This window comes from Pleurodeles waltl, chromosome 5 (assembly GCF_031143425.1).
Source record: "Pleurodeles waltl isolate 20211129_DDA chromosome 5, aPleWal1.hap1.20221129, whole genome shotgun sequence".
In the NCBI taxonomy this organism is placed as follows: Eukaryota; Metazoa; Chordata; class Amphibia; order Caudata; family Salamandridae; genus Pleurodeles; species Pleurodeles waltl.
The window spans coordinates 357,863,720-357,883,472 of NC_090444.1; the positions used below are offsets into that span (position 1 = coordinate 357,863,720).

General features: G+C 45.0%; 1 protein-coding gene across 4 annotated transcripts in view; it reads right to left on the bottom strand.

The window, feature by feature from the left end:
* Positions 1–19,753, bottom strand: part of MACROD2 (mono-ADP ribosylhydrolase 2) — a 5,612,477-nt gene that overhangs the window by 2,778,218 nt on the left and 2,814,506 nt on the right. The gene's annotated exons all lie outside the window — the stretch shown is intronic.

A 19,753-nucleotide genomic window follows, 5' to 3' on the forward strand; every position in this document is an offset into this window, starting at 1 on the left:
GTGGGTGGCGCAAGATGCACTGCAGGCCCACTAGTAGCATTTAATTTACAGGCCCTGGGTACAGGGATACCTCTGTACAAGGGAATTACCTGTAAATTAAATGTGCCAATTAGGTGTAAGTCAACCATACCAAGTTTAGAAGGGAGAGTACATCCACTTTAGCACTGATCAGCAGTGATAAAGTGCCCAAAGTCCTAACGTCAACAAAAAGGGTCAGAAAAAATAGGAGGAGAAAGGCAAAAAGTTTGGGGATGACCCTGTAAGAAGGGCCAAGTCCTACAGTAATGTTCAGTAAATATGTAAGGAGTGGACCAAGTAGCTGCTTTAATGATGTCAGCTAGTGGGATGTTCCCTAAAAAAGCCATAGAAGCCCCTTTCTTGTGCATGGAATAAAGTCTGGAAGGGAAAGGTAGGGATCTTTTAGCTTTAGCATAGCAAGTCTGGATTCACTTGACAAGCCATCGAGCACTCCCTGCTTTGGAAATAGCACAGCTTTTATGTGGTTTGGAGAAGGACACAGAGTTGTAGAGTTTTACAAAAGGATTTAGTTCTATCCACCTAATACCATAATGCTCTTTTCACATACAAGTTATCTAAGGCACATTCTGCTATACACTTTGGGTGTGGAAAGAAAACTTGCAGTACATTGTCTGACTGAGATGAAAACTGGAAATCACCTTAGAAAGAAATATGGGGTTGGTTCTAAGAACATCCTGTCTGAATAGACTTAGACAAGAGGCTCCTCTAAGGTGAGAGCATGTACCTCACTGACTCGCCTTAGGGAAATAATAGCTGCAAGGAAGGACACTTTCCATGGAAGAAACTGAAGCTGGAAAGAGTGAAGGGGCTCAAAAGAAGGGCCCATGACCCTAGTTAGTACTATGTTCAAATTTTACACCTGCAGCAGGGAACGTCTGGGGTGGGATGACCAGCATAAGGTCTTCTGTTATTCTGAATAGTTAAGTGTCCTGCCTATTTTGTACCTCAGCAGCAACAGAAGCCAAATTTAACTGGATGGAGATGTAGACTGACTGTTGAAGGAGAAGGAGGTACCAATGGTGTTGGAGGATTGATATGTTTTGGGTGACAATAGTGCACGATGCGCTTCCTTTTTGTCATGCAGCAGGCCCTGGTAGTAGGTCTTCATGCTTCATGAAGAATGGACATACATTCCTACGATAGGCTAAGGCAGCAAACGTCTAAGACCTCAAAAGCCATATCACAAGTTTCAGCTGTTGAGGATTGAGGGATGGTACCGTGATTTTGTGTTAGAAGGTCTGGCCTTTTGGGAAGGTTCTCATTAGGAAATAGGGGGAGTTCCCAGCTGAGTGGAGTACCAAGGCTGGTGTGCCAAGGTTGGGTCTACTAGGATGAGGGTAAGAGATGTCTGCACAGCTTCTGGACTATGAAAGGCAGGAACAGGAGAACTGTAAAAGAGTAGGCAAATATCCCTGATCAATTCATCTATAATGCATTGCCCATGGACTGCTGATGTGGTGACCTGGCTGCAAAGTTTGGGCATTTTTCATTTTCAGCAGTGCGAACAGGTCTGTGTGAGGAAACTCCAAATGCCGGAAACATAGAGTAGGATCTGGGAGTGGAGTTCCCACTCGTGGACATGTTGATGCATCCTGCTGAGGAGGTCTGCCAAGTGGTTGTCCGGACCGGGAATGTACTGTCTAACCAACTGCACTTTGTGATTTATCACCCACTACCAGATGCTCTGGGTTAGAACAGACATCTGGGGCGAGTGCGTGCCTTTTTGGTTCTGTAGATATAACATGGCTGTTGTCCGTGCTTATTAGAACAACCGTGTTGCAAATGAGTAGAAGGAATTCTTGAAGAGCAAACTTTATAGCCAGCAATTCTACGCAGTTGATGTGGAGGCCCTGTTGTGTGGTTGTCCACAAATCCTGGATTGTGTGATCTTGGAGATGCGCTCTCCAACCAGTGAGTGAGGTGTCAGGGATAATGGTCTCCTGTGGAACTGTGTCTCGAAAGAGCCGTCCCCGCAACAAGTTGTTGGTGTTCCACAACTGCAGAGAGCTACATGTATGGCCCCAAATTAACACTAAATCCTCCTACTGACCCTCCGCTTGAGACCACTCTGCTCCTCAGCACTGTTGTAAGGGATGCATGTGTAGCCTTGCATGAGGAAATATTGCAATGCAGGATGACATCATGCCCAACAAACGCATTACTGTCCTGACGGTGACCTCACAGTCTGGCTGAAAAAAGGTATTAGACTTTGGAAAGCATTGACCCTGGCAAGACTTGGGTAAGGATTCTCCAACTTTGAGTCTAGGGTAGCCCTGAGGAAGTGTTGTACCTTAAGGGGTTCAAGGTGGAATTTGGCTAAGTTTATTGTGAAGCCCAACTTGAGAAGAAGGTCTATGGTTGTTTGCATGTGCATCAGACATTGCTGCTGTGTGGCGCTCTTGATCAGGCAGTCATCAAGGTAAGGGAACATGTGGATGCCACCCCCCGAGGTGAGCAACTACCATGGTTAGACACTTGGTGAAGACTCTGGGGGCTGTTGTTAACTCTAACGGCAGCACCTTGATCTGATAATGCTGTCCACTCACCACAAACCACAGTAGTCTTCGGTGGGTGGGGTGGACGGGAATATAGTAGTAGGCATCTTTCAAGTTGAAGGTGGCAATGAAGTTGCCTTGTCGCAATAGAGGGATGACATCCTGAAGTGTGACCATGTGGAAATGTCCTGACAGAAACTACTTGTTGAGGGGCGGAAGGTTGAGTATAGGCCTGAGGGAGTCATCTTTCTTGGGAATGAGAAAGTAAAGGGAGTACACCCCTTTGCCGCTATATTGTGGTGGCTCTAGTTCTATGACCCCTTTGGCAAGTAGTGCATGCATCTCCTCTTCTATCAGGCACTGGCATTATATGGACAACTTGTGTGTGCATGGGGGGATGTTGCCTGGTGTTTGGGTGAGTTCTAAACAACTCTCCTCCCGTATGATGTCTAGAACCCACTCGTTGGAGATAAGTGCCTCCCATTGAGCCAGAAAAGCCTGTCGCCTGCCCCCAACAGGTGTTGGATAGTTGGGGTAACGTGGGAGGGAAGGTGGAGAGCATCACTGTTTTGGGGGTGGTCGCTACTTTAAGAGACGGTCTTTGCCTCTACCCTTGCCCCCTCTCTACCTTCCCTTGTAGTAACGCCATTGTAAGAAAATGGGTCTTTAGTTGTGTGGCCTGCACAAGGAACGGGCCCATATATGTCCTCCACTGGGAACCAAACACACCATTGTAGCACTTGACTCTCTCAGGGTAGCAAAGCAGAGAAGTTCAAGGCCTACTCAAGGTAGGTGATGTGGGCTAATTATCACCATTCACTAGCACACAAGAATAATACTCAATAAATGATTATCCAGTCTGTGCTTTTACTTTTGAAAAGGATACATTACATTTATTTCACACACACACTACTCTATACTATGCAGTCATTTACAAACATACATAAGGCTGATGGAAGTACCTTTTGATGACATTGCACAATCACTTCTGACCCGCTAAGGTGGGTCCAGTTCAACAAACCAAATGCCAAAACCTGAACTTGTATTATATGCAGTAATCAAATATAACCATGAATAAAGGCACTTATTATAGCATACAGCATCATGATTGGCTGTCAATATCGTTATTTCAATAAAGCATTTCAAGAAAAATATATAAGCATTTCTCAGAGGTTTGTGTACTTATTGGGTACTTGCAAAATGGAAAACACAATTACAAACATAGCCCTAGATGGCATCAAATTCTAGAACACAACACATGAAACTATAGACATCACCCCTAGAGGGTGCTGTACAACATGTATATTTCTTTAACAATCTTTAGGCTACAGTGCTTGCAGCCATATATTTCTCCTCTAGAAGCACTGCACTATCAGCTATAGAGTCCATGTTCCAGACAGGGGACTACTTAAAAATAGGAGGAAATCCAGGGATAACTATGCTTTTGCTGTCCGATCAATCTTGGGGTGGACTGCTTAAAATCATTTTTGAGGGGAGGCTGCTCCACTCATGCAGCTTCCCCCCACACTTCCTAACTTAGTTGAATGGCGGTCCCACCATCATGGGGCCACAACAGAGGGAGAAACAGCAAAAAAAAGGCCAGCCCCACAGGGCATTATGGGGCGCTCCTCCTTTGTTGGCAGACAGAAACCTGGAGTTAGGCTCCCCAGGCCAATTGGGCGTTTGAGAGGGGACCACATATTTGCCCCCTCCTTGGGGAAATCCCTGCATTCCTTTGGGAAGCAACCTCTGGGCCCTGGCCCACCACAGGGGGCTAGAAAGACTCCTGCAATGGAGCTCCATGTGGTCCTGGCTTCGTTAGTGGGTCAAAGGTTAAATCCTTTCCAGGTCCATACCTCGAGACCCGTTGAACTTGGTTCTGGTTTCATTTTACTCCTGGTAGCGAGCCCTAGCCACCGGGAGCACTTTCTTTAAGTCTCCTGGCCCCAAAAGTGACAAACTTTGCAGGGAGCTAGTTTCACTGGCTCCCTGCACCAGCCTTTCTCCTTGCTTTCTTCTGGGCCTCTCTCCTCCTTGGCACAGAATCCCAGTCTTTTCCCCAACTAGTCCTCAGAGGGTGTAAGAAGACCGGCATCCCTGGTCCTGAGGAGAGCCCCATTGGTCCTCGGGGTCAACTGAAGTCAGACTTCTTAGTCTAGATGGCCATCAGGAGGGTTTCCTTCCAACAGTCTATGATGGCTACCTACAGTCCCAGTGTCCAACTGAAAATGACAACCAAGACAGAGCCCTCCCTCCCTGCACAAGACCTATAAAAGGGAGGGGGGAGTTTCCAGCAGGGATGCACCTCTGGCCTATTTCTGGGTGCCACATCACCTCTCTGCCCCTATCCCAACTTCCTACACAGCCTGCTGGGAAATTTTAAAATGGTTTCAACCAGGAGTAACTCACCACTTCTGCTCTGAGGGTTTAGCTCTGCCCCTGGCTGACATCATTGCCAGAGCCTTTCTCAGCTAGTCTTCAAATAGAGGCCCCTCCTGGGATGGCTGCAGAGGCCTGGGCTCCCTCCTTTGTTTAGTGGACTCGGCTAGGTCCATTCCTGGCACAGTGTGACAGCTGGCTGATTGATGCAGAGCATTCTGCCCCACCCATTTCTTTCTCAGGAGCTAAAGGAAGCACTGTTAATTGCTCCTTGTGTGTTGGAGGCCTTTGTTCCAGCTGCTAGACAGAAATGTAATTAACTTGGCACAGTACGGTGACAAAAGCCCGGGCTCTGAACCTAAGCTGTGCCATAGAAATATGGCATTCCTGGATGATCCATAAGCTATACAGATATACAGAAACATGCAGAATTGATTTTCTCATACAGGTCACACCCCATATCAGCGTGTCTTGCATCTGTTGAACAAAGGGAAACAAAGCTGTATTCTAAGGAAGCCCACCCCATAGGTGTATAATTGTGTGTCACTGCAGACAAGAAAGTACACCACACCAACTTTCCCTATGAGTGTTCGCTAACATTATGAGGCCTACACCAGGTTGGGGGACGTGGCTAATCACGGAAGATGGCAGTCGGACATTTGTAGAGCTCCAGGACCAAGCCCTGAAATCCTCCAATATCCATGCATATATGTGGCATTCCGCAGCATAGGGCAGATGTGAGACGGCTCCTGTCCCCTCAGGCCTGTTTCCTGTACCTGACTACCATTAAGGAGGGGTGCCACGGCCACCCTTCTGAGACGCTGACATCTGCAGGCAGGTGCAGGAGGCCCACAGCAAGGCTGACCGCATAAACTGTAGCTGGGTGTGCAGACTGCTCCAGACCATGGGGGCACTGTGTTTCCTGTGATGTGGCACCCGACTGCCAAGGAGTGCAGTTGTGGGTCCCAGGTGATGGTGGCTCCCCGCAAATGAACTTAGGGAGGGCCCGGCTCCCTAAAGAACCTGCCAGTCCCTTCAGACCATCCCATATTACTGAGGAGTCATGAGGCAGTGTAAAATTCTGCTGGCCATCCATGAGGAGTGGCTGATGATGCTGAGACACTTCATCTTGTACAAGTAATTTTGAGGTCTAACCGTTGATATTCCTGAGGCCCTCCCACCCAGCATGAACAATTAATTTTTGCGTGGTGTGTGGTTGCCTGACAGTGGGCCTTGTCATGCCGCTTAGCAGGGCCTCCCATTGAACGCAAACACTACTCTGGAGTGGGGACCTGAATTGAGAGACAGGTGTATATGTGCAGTTTGCAACTGTCTTACACCATGATGCTTTCTTACATAAACAAAGACATTTGATGACCTAATGTAGGGCACCACAGGCCCTGGCATATCTGTACCTCTGCTGGCCATTCACATCTCTACTGCTTACAGTGGGTTGCACCAGGACAAAAGCATTGCATCCACTCAACCTCACACACTCCCAGCCTACCCAATCAGACAGTTCTTCCATGCCCACAAAGGCCAACCCACCAATGGAGAAAAGGAGATCTGTGACTCCATGTTGGCTATCGCACAACAACTCAGTGCAATCACTACAAACTTAGGTATCCTCAAAGATGATCACCAGAAACTAGTGAATAGAGTCAAGGCCATCAAAGCGACTCTTTCCTCTCTGGCACCCCAGCAGACAGAACATTCCTCTATCCATGACAAGCTCTGTAAACAGGTCACAATGCTACATGAATGTGCAGAGGATGCTGAAGGCGAGCGCACCTCTATAAAGTCCACATTATTGCTATGCCCGAAAACACAGAGGGCTCCAACACCACTCAGCATGTTGAAACCTGGCTGAAAACTAAAGTGGTGCCACATGGCCTAAAAGAACTGTTTACAGTTGAGAGGATGCACAAAGTCCCAAATACAGCGCTCGCCTCCAGGTGCACCACCATGCCCAATCGTGGCCCACATACTAACTGCTAAAGGGAGAATGCACCCATCACTATAAACAAGGCACCAATCTCATTGTTCCCAGACAATACACTAGCAGTCCAGCACCAACACTTTTTTTTTCAGGCCATCAAAAAACAGCACGGAAGGCCCTGACATGAGCTCATGTTTCCAGCCAGGTTCAAGGCACTCCACAACCTCGTGCCCACCTCTCTGAAACACCGTAATCTATGTGGGATTTGTTGGATGAGCAAATTCCTGACCCTGTAAGGCCTGTGCTGTCTGAGCCACCGGCACCTAAAGCTCAACGTCCTCCTCATCGGCCCCGTCATGAGGCTATTCCCTGGATGTTGTCCTGGCCTGTTCCATCCTCACAGCCGGCCCTGAAGGGCATGAGGGATGCGCTCACCTAAACAACCTCCATCAGAGAACAACAGTTGCATCTTTGCTCCAGCTCCCTGGCAGACAACTGCTCTAATGGTGACTCCAGCACCAGCAGAGCTTAGTTTCCCTCAGTCACACCGCAAATGGCTGATGACATCCAGTGACATGCTGGTGAGTGTGACTCAGTACAGCAATGACAGTTCACTCCACAGAGATGATTGAAGCACTAACCCTCTTGCATAGTTGGTCCGAATGGCTGGAACAACCCACAGTATGCCACTATGAACCTACTCGCCATCATACAGATGATGGGTGCTGGGGAGATAGCTCACTGGCCCTGGGGACACCTGGACCCCCCCTTCTTTGGAGGAGCGCTTTGCTTACAATTCCCCTGATCCTTTGATGTCCCTGGGGGTTGGCCTAGGTGGTGCTCTGCTATGACAGTAGTCTCCACTGCCGACTAGGCTGTCCCCTTTTAGAACCATAATAGTTTTACATGCTTTGCCCTAATTTCAGTCATGCCGCATAATTTGGAGACTGGGGCTAGGTACCCGAGCAAGAGTTGATGTCTCAGTTTGGTCCCCCTTTGGTTTGTGTCCTTACCTACACTCCCCTATTGCGACTGAACATGCTGCTGCCCTGTTCAAATGTTTCTATGGTTTTGGGTGAACAATCATTATTCACTGGATCAGGTATTGGCGAATTGTTCAAATGTCATTGTCATCATCACTATCCTTTTATATGGGGGTTGTTTTTATGCATGGATGTCTACTGAATGTTACCATGTTGGATATTGAGTATAGCTATAAGCTAATAACATGTCGGGGCATGGGGTCCATCCAGTGAAACATTGGTGACTCTTCGAGTCATTATTCTCTAGAAGCGTCCCGTTGTGTATTTAATCTCACCATCAATCACCACAAATAAAGGTGTAATATTACACAGGTGGTTATTTAGGTGATTTTTGATTTTCCATAGTACAACTGAATCCTGATACCATCCAGATAATGTTTATCTCCACACTCCCTCCAAGTTCTTTTAATAACAAGGTTGAGTCCGACCAGGTGGTATTATCCTACCTGGAGGGGGGTAGGTGGTCATATGATGAAGCATGACACTGTATAGTGTGTGAGACTACATAGTCCGTCAGGAGAAATTCCCCTTGGCCCCTTTTGACAACCACATTCAGCACACAAATAAATCCTGAAGTCCAGGATACACAGGTTCAGGACAATCTAACTTTATTTTGTACCTATGTGATACCCCATATTCTTTGTGCATTTTGAAGCGCGCTCAGGGGAGGCAGTATGGGGTCTCAAATTTCTCTCCCCTCTTCTCCCATTGTGTTTAGAGGTACTTTCAAAAGTGACATTGAATCCTAGTGCAGCTCAACCATCTGGTGTAGTAGGAACGCTGGATTGAGTGACTACTCCTTCTATTTGACCCTTTGCAAACTGCATGCACGCCAACATATGACTCTTTGCAGTGCATCCCTACAAGCAAATATCACCCATGCAATGTATTTGGGTAAGACAATGTCAGACTATAACCCCTAGAACTCATCATATTTTGGGGCTGAGTCTCAATCCCCATTCGTACTTGGCGTATGCAGCCTTAGCTCATAAAGGACATAGGCCCTCATTTGGACCTCGGCGGTCTTTTTCAAAGTCCGCCGAGGTACCGCCGGGTTTTCCGCCCAGCGTATTATGACTGCTGGCAGCCCTCCACCCTTTTTCGGACGGAGAGCCGCCAGCAGCCATACTGGCGGTCGGCAGTGAAGTGGAGACTGCTCCACCGCCACATCATCAGAACAACGCCCACTGAATCACAACCCATGATTCGGTGTGGCAGTGTTCTGATGATGGGGAGCTGGCGGCAGAGCAGCCCCCATGGATCCCGTTCCCTCCCTCCAAGGTAAGGTGATCTTCCATTGGGGGTGGGGGTGTTGTGTGGGTGTTGTGTGTTATGTGCATGCATGGGGGTGTGCGTGTGAGTGTGTAGAGGGGGTGTGTAAGTGCATGTATGTCTGTGTCTGTGTAGGTCAGTGTGTCTGTGTGCGTGTATGTCTGTGTGCCTGTGTGTGTGTATGTCTGCGTGTATGTGTAGTAGTTGTATGAGCGTGCGTGTGGGGGGTGGAGTGTGTGTCAATGTTTTGGGGGGTGGGAAGGGGGTCCTGCCACCTTTGGGGGGTGGTAGGGAGGTCGTGGGGTTGGGGGGAGGACTCTGGGGAGGGGTGTGGGGGAGACCCCTTTCAGTGCCAGGGAACTAATTCCCTGGCACTGATAGTGCCTACCACCATGGATTTTGTGGCGGTACAGAACCCCACGAAATCCATGGTGGTATGCGGGGTCTAGTGACGGCTGCCGGGCTGGAGACCGACGTCTCCAGCCCAGCGGTCGTTACCACCCTGGCGGTCGGAGTGTAGAAGTGGCGGTTTGGCATGGCGGTAACCGCCATGCTTGTAATTTCATTTTTTTTTACAGCCGGCCTGTTTGCGGTATTACCGCCACTTCTACACCGACCGGCAGGGTCATAATGAGGGCCATAGTGTTTAAGGACACCTCAGCTACCACAATTGACACATACTTGGCAGAAAATGCTAACATAGCCACTTTCCCACTGGAAATAGGAATCAATTAACGTGGTAGTGAGATGAGTGTCTGTTAATACCACTGTAGGTGCCCGCAGACCAGCACTCAAGGACCTTATTCACAGTGAAAATCAATAAGGCCCACTAGAACAGGCCACGGATGAGAATCATGACCATGCGGATCAGTTGCAAGAGGCGAGAATTAGTTATGCTGAGCTCCTTGAATGTCTGTAGGTTACTAATTACTCAGCTAGACACAAGGAGCACACAGGCGGTGATTAAGCCATTGCACTGCTTGCACAAATGATTAGGCCAACACCGCCACTTCTCCTATCTTATCAGTGCTCATATCCCCAAATAGCTGCATAACACCCCAGCTGGAAATTAACGGAGCCTTTAGAGATTTCTAGGGCAATTTATATACCGCCCTTTCTGCTCCTGGCTCAGCTGTTATTAGGTCACTCTTAGAGGGATTATGGTTACGTATGTTATCAGCTTTTAACAGAGAGGCGTTGGGTGATCCGTTCGCACTGCAGAAAGTATGGCACGCTATTGATGATCTCTCTCGTAATAAGATGCCCGAATCAGGCAGATTACTTTAGTGGCGGCCCGTCCTTTAGGGCAGAGGGGCCACGTCCCCCCACCTTTTGCCCCTCGTGAAGAGTGTCTGTCAGGCTGAACAAAGGCCAGCCTGACAGACACTCTTCATTTTCAGCTCAGACAGCCAGGAGTGATCAATGCGCAATTTGCGCAGACTCCTGGCTGCCTGAGCTGAACTTTGCAGGGCTGAGGAGGTCATAGCTCCAATGGGCGTGACCTCCTCAGCTCAGCAAAGGTGCCTCGAGGCCCTCCCCTGGGTGACGAGGAAAGCGTCACCCATTGACACTCGCCCTGTGCGCTTCAGATTTAAGCCAATGAAGGAAGGCAGCAGTCCCAACCCTGCTGGGACCTGGAGGCTGAAGGTAAGTGTGTGTGTGTTTGTATGTGTGTGATGTTTTAAATTGAATGTTTGGTGCACGCGTGCATGTTTGAGTGTTATGAGTGTTGTTAATGGATGTGCGTGTGTGTGTGTGTGAAAGAATGAGTGTGTGTGATGTTTTAAAATAAATGTTTGGTGCGTGCGTGCCTGTTTGAATGGTATGAGTGTTGTTAATGAATGTGCGTGCGTGTCTGTGTGTGAAAGAATGTGTGTGTGTGTGTGTGTGTGTGCCCCGCCCACCCCCCTCCCTTCTAAAGCTGCCGGCCGCCACTGGATTGCATATTGAATTTTACACCATATTTGCAGCTCGACTAGTGCCACAGCTACAACGGCTTTATAAAGTATTATTTGAAGTGGGCTCATTGACACTCACCACGAGCTATGTGGTATTCACTTCTTGTTTAAGCAGGACCGAGTCCCGATAGATATGTCTTTGCTAAACACCAAATGCAAGATCTTTACCAAGGTGGTGGTGCAGCGCCAGCTCCCTCTGCTTCCACACTTAATAAATGCAGACCTATGTGGTTTAGTCCTGCGTCATACCACCTCAATTAAAGTACACCACTTCTATCATATCATGGACACCACTTGTTGTCAGTACCTGGCGGCTGTTTGTCTCTCCCTGGACCTTCAACAAGCATTTAACATTCTTGAGTGGGATTTTATGATTGCTGCCCTCGCACAGTTCAACATCCACCTTACCTCAATACAATTGTTTAAACTCTTATACACTACCCCCAAAGCTAGGCCAAGACAGGGTCACATATCTCCTGCCATACCTGGCGTCCCTGCACAACAAAAGAGAAGAGGACCTCTCCTGCGCTCTGCAAGATAAAGAATGGAACTTTATCATTGTATATCCCAGTGCGATTTCCTGCAACTCCTGCTTTAAATGTATAACATTTTCAATTCTGCATAGAGCTTAGCTCAAACCGCGAAAAATCCATTACATGTTTCCCACTGTCTCCTCCAATTGTCCCTGTTGCCAAGCACAAGACGTGAATTTATAGCACATACTATTGGACTGTCCCTCACTGTGAGAGATGTTAGAAAAAATGAAAAGGGACACGGATACAGCTAAGGCCTTGGGTTCCCTACATGCTCCCACTGCCCATGGCTCCTTTTGATGCCCACAGTCTCAGCAACCAAATGAGCCTGGTTGCTGTAGAGCTTCCTCCTTGCCATCTCCTAAAGTATCTGGACTGTCTTCCTCTCCCAGGCGCTGCATCTCTGGAGCCGAGACAGTGTGATACGCCGGACGGTTCCAAAGAGTCTTTTCATTAAGGAAAGCAAGACATGCCACACAGGATTCCTCTCAGTGATCAATGGATATGCACAGGTTACTAACTTTATGCAAGTCTGTCCTGGGGTACTTGGTGTGGCAAGAAAACCAGAACCAAAAAGGAGTCCTTTCCACTATATGGACATTTTCGACTGTTGAAGAGTTATGGAGCCGAAGGGGCAGAGCAACAATGAAAACTTCTTTGAAAAGTGCTCCTCAAACCCGGTAGTAGGATGAAAAGAAGGTTAAACAAGAGTGCTAGAGATGTCTTTGTTAATACAAGAAGAGCATCCTTTTTTGAATCTCTACGCAAAGAATTACCACAATGGACTATATGTGTGTCAAATGTGGGAGCCTCAATACAAAAATATTAATAGTTGACTATATGATTGACGTTTTCAGGCTAAATTGGAATCCTTGAGGGAGAAGGCAGAAAATACATCTATGTCTCATACATAGTGTGTCATGCCACACCATCTTACTATTTGTGAACATGCTGGACCAGCTGAGTAGCCTGGGTCAGACTGCTCCTTCAAGGGAAAGGGGCTGAGCAAGCCACAAGGCATTGACACTGTTAACAGCATAATGCTGTTGTTTGTTCTACTGGAAGGAAGAGATATGTAATTGGAGTCAGGCTTCCACAAAGAATATACGCTATACATAATGTATATAGCAACTATAAAAAAAGGCACATAGTCACTGTCAGAACTAATTATGAAACTCAGCTCCACCACTGTTCAGGTTGCCTTTTATACTTAACATAGAAGAGGGTTATCAATGTACGATCAGGGTGGTCTTTTTTAGGACAATGTCATACAAGATACACAGACTAAACCCTCCAAAAGCACTTGAAGGTGACTTGTCTACCGAGGTTAAATTTTCTGGAGCCATTGTGGAAGTTATCGTGTGTAGTCTCTTCCCAGGAGGGATGTTGACCAAGTGATTGCTGTACTCAGCCTTCTTTACACCTTCTTATGTTTTTCAGTCCTGTCATCGTGATCAGTAGTAGTAGTAGTAACAATCGTTTACTAGTCAATTAAAACCATAAGCATTATTAAAATATACAGTTAACATCATAGCAAATGTTAATAAAACCAATAAGCCAACACATCAAGACAGCATCCTAAAACTAGCTCCCCTTACCCACAGGGCCTTTATCACTATCAGTAGTGCAGGGAGGCTTGATTTCATTGATGAAGTTGTGGCCCCATGCTTGCTGGAAGGGCAAAACAGGGGAGAACCACAGTAATGCTGGTATCAGTCAATCAGGCGACAGATATATATATTTATGAGCATACCAGTATACCCACTCATTAATACTTTGTATTAATGAAACCTGCACCTAACACTGACCAAGCCGCACTTTATTTGTTTTACCTATATAAATACTGCTAAAGACTTAATATAAGGAGGACATTCTTTTGCAGAACATTTGTGTGCATTTCCAAACATCCCTGTTGTATTCCTTGGAGGAGTGGTGTTTTCCTTTCACTTTTTAGCATGCTCTTCTGTCCAGTTTGGCACCATGTATGCCTGTAAACAACGAAGGCAATTGGGAAACAAACACACCCAAAGAGCAAATATGAAACACTTATGTGCTCCCTTTAAACCACTACATCCCTTCTATGGTGACATGATAGCTCAGATTTTGGTGGAACACTTGTGATTTCTTTAAACTTACCACCTAGAGAAGTTTGTTGTCTAGGTAAATCTAGGTATGATGGCAAGGTCTGGGGAAAAGACAATTACATTTTGAGGGGTGTACTTAAGGTTTCAGAAGATAAGTGGTATTATGTCACTAACAAATGAGAAACCAAAACTGCAGTGTCTGTGACCAGATGTCGTAACACCTCTAAAACACATAAGGGGTGCCCACTTATAGGGATGCAAATCTAAGAATAAGGTAAGAAAACCAGCATGTTCTACGTCAAGGGTTAAAGGGAGGGGAATACTGCGTCAGAAGGAACTCCCTCTGACATTGGCATTCCAGCCTTTAGTGATCACGTAGGGTTGACCAAGCCAGTGATACCCATTTTTGTATGTCACAGTCAATACAATTGCCATCCGGTAAGACATCATCTACACTGGCGGAATTAAAGTAGCCTTCTGAGTCAAGATTTCAGGCAGCCTCGCTTGGGAAGGGCTAGCCGATCACTGGCTATCGGTTTATTTTGCAAAGAAGCACAATGCTGGGAAGCAGATTCAGAGATGTTCACATCAGGTCTGAAGTCCTTGGACTCTATTTGGTTGAACGACTTCAGAAAGATAAAGCAACACGTTATGCTTTGACTTCAGGCAAGAACATTCGATGATCGCAGTCTTTAATGTATTTTGTTTCAGAAGTGCATCCACACGTCGTGCAGATGGATGGGTATCCTTGTACAGAGAGGGCAAACTTACACAAGGACTGGCTTTGCTGTCAATTGCTATCGACAATTATCGTGTTTGCTTTCTTTTAGCCTGCAGATGGCACAGAAAAGAACAAGAACCATTCGGTGAATAGAAAAAACATAACTAAAGAGACAAATCGAATGACTGTCAATGAAACAGAACACCAGAAAAATAAAATAAACCTGGAGGGCCATAGTAGCTATACAACTTAAACTATACATCTAACTAAGGCAAACGAACGCACAGAGTATTTGCGGGTGGTAAAGTTTTTCTTCTCGTTTCAGTAAGATAAAAATGTGTACAATGGAGAGACATTATAAAAAGAACAATTTGAAAGAGGCCTTATGATAACCGTATAATATGTGTAGATTTCATGCTAGGTTTAAAGTCGAGCTCGACCTTCACTTGTACGCTTTTAAGACTCTGCACAGATTAGTGTGTATGCTAATTTTTCTACTCAAGGCAGAAGGTTTGTCAAGCAAACCATCAAAATGGTACGCCTCTAGACATGCACATCCTTTTATTTCTGACAACAAGTGCATTCGGTGCAACAGGTTTTGAAAGTTTAAGTTAAATATTTTCTTTCTGATTGACAATCCAAAAAAAACATATACTTTGCATTATTTTGTATATTTCATTAATAAATTACAGCGAATGCCCTTTCAGTGAGTTTTAGAGGTGAAGAAGACTTAGATATTTGGTTAAATATTTATTCTGTAAGTTTTAAGTAGTAACAGTGGCCCAACATGTCCTGCAGGTACACAGAATGATTCAAAGTACGTGAAAATCTCGCAAGAGTCCAAAAAATGTAACCTCCGTACACACCACGTTAACACTGGACTAGGCCGCTGATGACCTTCTTTTCATTTAAGTAAACTGGAACTTTGACACGTTTTTATCATGGAGGCAGTCAAAGCATTTCAGCCACGAATAACACTCAATTCTGCGAATTAAACTTGTATTTAATACAAGTAGCGATCAAAACAAATTGCAAAGCACATAATACACTTTATAAATTAAAAGCAAGGTGAGTTGGGAACATGTTCCAAAGAATACTAATATAATTTTAAATGAAATGCAAGCTAAATGGAAAAGTACCAAAATGATCATACAGTAACACGTGCAAAAAAAAAATATCCTGCACAGAAAGCGTGTAAATACATGCACAGGATTGTGTAGCACCAAGAGTAAAGATAATAAAGATTTGTAATATATCTTAGAATGCAGCACAATAGTCTCAATTCTGTTTTCCAACAGCGTGTTTAGTGAAGCGTGCCGTTTTTTTGTATGAAAAGATGATGTTCATCCTTAAATCACACCTCTTTCTTAGCTAAAGTTTGACTGCAACTTCATAACAGTCATACATATTGTACTATAAACAATGTAGATGATATTTCACATGCATTAGACCTGGCATTCTTGGCTTGGTTGTCCCCTATCTTTTTGCCTTCAATCCTCCCATTTTGCTGACTTTGTTTTAACTGGCTTTGTGGCTCTGCACACTCTACCACTGCTAACCAGTGGTAAAGTAATTGTGCACTCTCCTTAAAACATGGTAGAATTGGCTTATAGCCAATTGGCTTATTTACTTTAGATGTATGTCCCTAGGAAAGTGGCACTACATGTGTCCAGGACCTGTACATTAAATGCTACTAGTGGGCCTGCAGCAAAGGTTGTTCCAACAACTTAAGTAGTCCTTTATTTATGTCTCGGTCCTACTATTGTAGCCTGTGTGTGCAGTTTTAAACTGCCATTTGGACCTGGCAGAATACATTTTTTGACAGGCCGAAACCTTCCTTTTTAATACATACAAGTCACCCTAATGGTAGGCCCTGAACAGCCACAGGGCAGGGTACAGTGTATATCTAAAGTTGGACAGGTACTCTTTAGCTTATTATATCCTGGTAGTGAAAAACTCTTACATTTGTTTTTCACTACTGCAAATAGTACCTTCCCCATAGGCTAACATTGGAGCTACCTTATTACATTTCTTAAGCTTTAACTTCCAATTGGGAGGAAGCAGACAGTTCAAGGTTGGTGTCTAAAGAATTGTAATTAAAAGCCCTTTTTAATGGTAAAGTCGGATTTGTAATCACAATTCTGAAAATGCCGCTTTTAGAAAGTTGTCATTTTCTTGTCCTAACCACTTGGTGGTAGCAGCCTGCTCCTGGGTCACATGACTAGGGCTAGCTGGCAGTTGGTCTTTGTGTATTGCTCCAAGACAGTGATATAAAGGGACGATAGGAGTTAGCAGGATGGGCCACTCTGATTTAATGAGGGGTACGAGCTGTCACCTTCCACCCCTGCATATCACAAAGGCTCTGCCTGAGCACTCTCACAAAGGGTTTGACTCTGGTCTTTTGTGACCTCAGTCAAATCGGGGCATGGTAAAGAGGAAGGGCATGCTTGACACCTCAGGGGGTATGGAAACCTCTAGAAACTTCCTGCATCATAAAGTGGGCACCAGGTATAAATATTAGACCTCAGACCTCAACTCTTCATTACATTTCTGGACCTGTGGACTTTGCCAGCAAGAAGGACTGCTCTGTTGATTAAAGTACTGCCAGTCTGCTGGACTGCTGCTCTGAAGGACTGCTGCCCACAGCCCTCTTGCCTGGGTGGGAAGGACTGTACCTGCATCTCTGAACCCAGGACTCCAGAGTAACTCCACGGGCTAGTTGCCTGGTCTCCTGATCCGAAGCCTCGGGGTCATAACAGGCTTCCACGACCTTGAAACCAGCACATGGACTCTGCCATACGTGAGCCCTGCCCTCCCAAGTGATGCCACCCCAGTACTGAACCTTTGGAAGTGAGCATGAAGGTGCACTGCAAACCCATCTCTGGATCCTGTAGAACTGACACATCTCCTCTGAGGTGCATCTCCAACAGAACAGGTGCATCCCCTTTGCTGCTCAACACATCACCCTCGGAACTGACTCATGTCTGTTGCTGGAACTCCCTCGACCCAAGGACTTCACATTGCCCATCACAGCCCATCAGAGCTGATAAATCTCCATGCAAGAATATCACCTCTCCCAACACAGCTCACCAAAATGGCTACTGCGCAATGCATATTTTCACCCGCAACTTGCAACATCCCTGCTGAGTGATGCATCTTCGACACACAAATCTGCATCTCTCCACATCAGGTTTTAAGGTACTCTTTTTCAGCCAGCCTAACTGGGTCCCTTGTAGCCAAGCCGTGCTCCATCACAGTCAGTGTGACCTGGTCTAATGCAACCAGATAACCCCAGTTGGTGCTTTGTGCATTTCAGTGCCATTTTCACTCAAAGCTTGGAAACTACATATCTCCGGTTTAACTGATTGGATTTTTGATGTTTTGGCCCTGATGTACTTATTAAAATATGCTCTGTTTTCTCATTTGGTGTGGAACTGTTCCTGTGTTGTGTTTTCACTTCATTACTGTTTGAATTGTTGCACAAATACTTTACACATTGCCTCTAAGTTAAGCCTGACTGCTGTGAGCCAGCTACCAGAGGGTTGTTCATACCACCTAGGGACGCCCTCATAACCCCAATGTGTCAGGGCCAATATACAGTACAACAATATAATGGCACAAAAGGGTTAAATACCCTCTCAGTTTCTACAATGAAAACATTAATTAGTCATTGGATATAGTATTACTCCAACTCAACCTTTTATTTACCTTTTGAACTCAGGTGTTTCTACCTGTATCACTCGCATATACGTACAACATGAAACTATAAATTTTATGAACATACAAAAAACACTTTTACATGTCAAACACTTATATATACACACTACACAGTATACTTATTGGAAGCATTGAAAACAAGCATTTTTATTCCGCACTTTTCCTGATTATGAACGAAAAGAGGAAAATTGCGGATTATGACAGAACCTTGTATATTAATATATACTGAAGTGCAAATGAATAGATTGTTAGGACATCCATCGCTCCTTAGTCCCCACTAGTTGACTTTGGCACCCTCAAATGCAGGTAAGATAGAAAAACGTAAACAATTAAAGGAAAAGAACATAAGGACTCAATTACATGCACAGGTACTCCTTGAACATCTAAAAAAATAACACTATACCCGCAGGCCTACAAGTAAGAAACATGCCAGTGATTTTTGTTCTTGATAAAACATACTTACTTCAATTTAGTGGGGTAGGGACGAAATGCTCACGCGATTGGTTGTCTTTGTCAATAGAAACAGCCCTAAGTGTAAGTGAAGAAGAACTGAAAGAGATTGAGCTGTAAGAATGAGAAATAACTCAGGATCAAACAATTAAAGCTGTGCAACAGCTTCTGGAGGCAGCTAATAAAACTTTAGCTGATTTTAAAACACGCACTTTAAATTTAAAAACGACAAAAGTGGCTAGAGATATAAAGAACTTTAAAATAGAAGAAGTGTATCCATACTTAAAAGATGATTTTTACAAGTTTAATAACCCAAGTAATTCGAATTTACAATTCCAAACAAGATCGAGAAGAAGATTTAGCACCTTTTCTGACACCTCCTCAGAGTCTGATCAAGAGCATAAGACAGGGCCAAGTTCAGCCCCGCAATATGCTGGGAGTAGTAGGGAGGGTCGTAGAGGCAGAGGTGTTTTCCCTAGAGGGAGAGTGCAATTTCAGGACCAAAATAGCGGTGATTTTTTAGATCAAGGAGAATTTCGAACACGGAAGTGGATTTACAGAAGGTAGAAGATAGTGGAATGAAGGAACTAATTCCCATTTACAATTTGTCCAATTATGTACTTTCTGAAAGTGAATGTTCAATATTATATAAAGGTCTTTCCTTTGTCCCGGGGAAAATACAAAATCCAGTTGATTCAAAGATAGAGTTGTTAAAGTTCTTTGTGCAAAGTTAGACTAAAAGCATTTTTTGGTAAGGAAGGGGAAGATGCAAGCACTACAAGAATAGAACAAAACACGAGTGGTTTGCATGTCAAATCGAATTTTGTCCCAGAGTAAAACCCACTTCTGGTAGAGGTACAGATCTTTGAAGATGTGATTCTAAGAGAATTTGACATAATGAATGGAAAGAAAACATTCTATAAGCAAAATTGTACAAATGAAGAGAAGATGGCGATAAAAAAAATATATTCTCAAATGAAGATATTGTTATAAAACCAGCTGATAAAGGGGGAGGTATTGTTATAATGGACAAACAAAAATATGTTGAAGAAGTACTGCGCCAACTTAGTAAGAAAGAACATTATCTCAAAATTACTGTGGATCCTACTAAACAATTGCAAGG